The sequence below is a fragment of the Cryptomeria japonica genome, chromosome 7 (genome assembly GCF_030272615.1).
Source record: "Cryptomeria japonica chromosome 7, Sugi_1.0, whole genome shotgun sequence".
NCBI lineage: Eukaryota > Viridiplantae > Streptophyta > Pinopsida > Cupressales > Cupressaceae > Cryptomeria > Cryptomeria japonica.
In genome coordinates, this window is record NC_081411.1 from 765,787,911 (window position 1) to 765,792,100 (window position 4,190).

The following is a 4,190-nucleotide window of genomic DNA, read 5'->3' on the forward strand; positions in this document are numbered from 1 at the left end:
CTACATTTATTTTAGTATCTTATTTTTCTAGACATTTTAAGGTATAGGAAGAGAACAATTCACATGGGGAATAGTCCCATTGTCCAGCTCAAATTTCAATTGCAACATTCCATGTGTTCACAATAAATTTTGAATAAACCAGATTTGTTAATTCTCTGTAAACTCTAGTTCCTCACAAACATCATCTAATTGAAAAAAAAAACCTTTAAATCTATTTTATTTTGTTGAGGCTTTCATCCAAAGAGGGTATTTTACTGTTACGCCAGATGAGTGGTCAAAGCAGCAACCATATCCAATGCTATAGACATAAGAATATACCAGATCTGCCTAATTTTGACTAGACACAATTTGAGATAGCAGAGGAAAGCCATAATATCAAGCTTGTCTACTCAAAATATTGAGCTAGTGCTTGCCTTTTAAATTCCTTCAATAACTACCATTTATCTATCATCAGTAGTAACCTCTGTCATGTAGTGTTCTCTTTACTTATCAACCCCCATGTTAATGTCTATGCATATGATGAATTCCTTAAGTTTTCCTTAATGCCCTGTACTTCACTGCCATCTTAATTGTCTTAAAAGGATTTCATAATATCCTTCTATAATTTATTACTAACATATAGAAGAGATTTTATGTTTGTCATTGTCATCTTTAAGACTCCATTTATTTGGCTTTACTAGGGCTGTCACCATGTCACCACTCTATTACAAACCTCTCATCAAAACTATCTTGATTTGCTGACCTTGACCATCCTTGTTAATATTGACTTTTAGTTATGTTGTTCTTATTGTTTTATCTTCTTGTAGACTTACCATATGGCATAAGGTTCTAAATTTGTGCTGGTTTCCAGGCTATCCCAAGATTATTCATCATGGGATCAAATCATCCAATATTCTTCTAGATTTGAACTTTGAAGCTAAGGTAGGCTACTGAGCAACAAACTCTATTTTATAACCTTAAATATGCAATCCAATCGGTCTTGATAGTCATTGGCTTCAGGTTGCAGATTTTGGATTGGCAAAGCTTGCTTCTGATGGCTTTACTCACATCTCCACAATCCCCTTTCTTCTTACCCATCACATGGAAAAAACAACTGACAATGATGGATTGGCAACATAAGATGAAGATTGCAATAGGAGCAGCCCGTGGACTTGTTTATCTAAATGAAGATTGTTAGTTATGTTGTTCTTATTGTCTATCTTCTTGTAGACTTACTATATGGCATAAGGTTCTAAATTTATGCTGGTTTCCAGGTTATCCCAAGATTATTCACCGTGGCATCAAATCATCCAATATTATTCTAGATTTGAACCTTGAACTTAAGGTAGGCTACTGAGCAACAAACTCTATTTTATAACCTTAAATATGCAATCCAACTGATCTTGATGGTTTTTGGCTTCAGATTGCAAATTTTGGACTTGCAAAGCTTGCTTTTGATGGCTTTACTAATGTCTCTACAACGTCTATTGGAACTTTTAGGTACAAATATTTCAACTGCATAGTCAATTGTGCTTCCCACTTTCTCTCCTACCCTTCATTTCATCCGAATCTATTTGCTACCTTTTTTCTTTCTAACTCAAGGAAACTTATCATTTGTATGGGCAGGTATTTGGCTCTTGAATATGCTTCAAGTCGTAAATTGACAAACAAATAAGATGTTTTTTTCTTTTGGTAGCATGCTCCTTGAGTTGATTACTGGTCTTAGGGCAGTAGATTCACCTGCATCATTTACTAAAGGAAGTCTAATGGATTGGGTTAGTACCATAGCTGTGATTATAATGTATAATGTGATACTATTACTGACAAAAATCTTATGCCCATTTATCAAATATCCATGGTTTAAAACTGATACGAGGATTTATCATTGTGCAGGCTCAACCCACCCTTACTCGAGCACTTGAAGATGGCAATGTTGATGAACTTGTTGATCGCCAATTGCAGAACTAAAATTCAAATAAGATGATGCAACTGGTTGCATGTGCAGCCTCTTCTGTTCAATATTTTGCAAGAAGACACCCTCGTATGGTCACAGGTATGTTGTCTACTTCTAGTGAGATATATTTGTCAAGCTTTGAATTATATTGTGTGTACAATATGCTTGTATTTCAATGCTATTGTTTTGAGTGCCTGGACTGAAAGTAGCCATGTTCTCCAAATAGCTCGAGCCTTGGAAGGTGATGTTTCTCTTGATGATCTAAATGAGGGAGTGAAGCTAGGGCATAGTACTGTGTATGGATCATATGGAAGCACGGACTATGATTCCAGCCAATATCTTTTTAAAGCTTTTCATTAGTTTGGCTTATTCTGTAAAATTTTAAGCAGAGCATTGCAATTGAATGTTTAAAATTTCCTAGACCACAAGCATGAATGTTTGATAGTCTCAGAAAATTGTGACAGAAAATTATATCAAACCTCTTTTTTGGCATTGTGTTTGGTTAAATTCAGCTTGTATATTTTCCTTTCTAAATAGATGCACTCAATTTCCCCTATTATGTTTTGGCATTGGTTTCTATTGCAGAGTTATGAATCAGAATTGATTACAGATATAAATATATAAGTATTTGCCTCTTATCACTTTTAGATTTAAAACAGAGAGGACAATGGAGGCTTTTACTGGAATTTGTCTTCCTCCAAATGGTTTGCTTGTTAGAATGTCAGACTCGATTCTCAAACGTTTCAAAGATTATGGGAAATTCTACCTACATAAATTTTGCATCAATCTTAAATGCATAAGTAACTTGATCAAGCAGGCCATCCAATCAACATCATGACTACCTGAGTCATAATCCCACTTAGTAATAGGACTAGCTATACGTAAGCTTCTATTTCTACTTCTTGCAACTACATGTATTAGACTATCATAGGAATAGGGAAGGTTTGCTGATAATTTTTTTAAGTCATGAGCAAATAACAGTCCATTTTTTATTTCCAAGCCTCCACATACAAGCACATCAAGATTAAGGAGAAGACAGTCATATGAAGCTTCTACAAGACAAAGAGAGTCCAATCAGAGATATACACAGATAAATGACAGTCAAAGGCAACCATTAAAGATGGAAGGACAGCCCATGGCAAGCACTAAGTCAACCTATTCAAGGACAACAATAGCACAACCCATTCTAGTCCACAAAGAACATATATCACTATAAAAAAAGCATCCTTTGAGCACACAATGACATAACCCTACCTGAAACAAAGAGAGCAGCATCTATATAAAAAGAACGAAGAATTGAACAATGTTCATTGTTGTTGCATTTTTAAACAGAGCATAAATATGTAGTCAATATTGTGACAAAAGGAGATGTGATCAAGAATGGATCATCTTCACAGTGAAATGATAAGGATACAAAGCAATATTTTGTCCCAAACATACGGAGGATAATCATAGCAGTAATGTGATTTGTTATATACTTGAAGGCTACATGTATTATGGAAAATTGCAGTTGTTGAAGCAGAGTTGTTGCAAAAGTCTCCTCATGATTTCATGAAGCAGTAGCAGCACAAGGAACATATCATCCACAAGAATCAAGTCAATAAATAAAGAGAAATTTGCAACCCTCAAAGTCTGAAAAATCTCAAGCAAAGGATAGAAGGATCAACTTCGAGGCATATATGGCTATCAAGTCAGTCCAAGGATATTAAACGAGCATGAATACTCATTTACAAAGGTTATATGACACGGAGAGTTTTGTTGTAGATCTCACACAGACACTATTAAAGAAAAATAGAGTGATAAAGTCATAAAGATAGTATGATAAGGTCAAAAGTGAATAACAAGGGTTGTGTGAGCAGCCTACATAGAGTGCCTATGATACAACCCAATAAACAAGTTTATTATAGTGGTAAACAACGAGAAGCCCTAGATCATAATGAAAGACGAAGAGAAGAATTGATTTATTTTGTTTGAGTAGATTGGATATTAAAACACCAAAGGTGACAGTGAATAAAGGTTGCAGCAGCATCAAGAATCACAAGGCCAATGCTAATCTTAATCAACATACACAAAGCATAGATGATTCACAAAATAGAGATAGGTATCAAATGACATGTATGCATTTATTTTTTACAAGAAAAGACAATAAAACTATCAAGCTGCAGTCCCTTTTAGTCTCTTTGAAATAAATAATAGATTCGAGAGAAAAATAGGGAAGGTCTTAACAGTAAATAGAGCAGTATATAAAAGTTGTGAC

At 34.6% G+C, this 4,190-nt stretch overlaps 1 pseudogene; it reads left to right on the forward strand.

Annotated features, from left to right (window-relative positions):
* Positions 1-1,102: 1,102 nt before the first annotated feature.
* LOC131059967 (proline-rich receptor-like protein kinase PERK1) lies at positions 1,103-2,391 on the forward strand (annotated as a pseudogene).
* Positions 2,392-4,190: the final 1,799 nt, after the last annotated feature.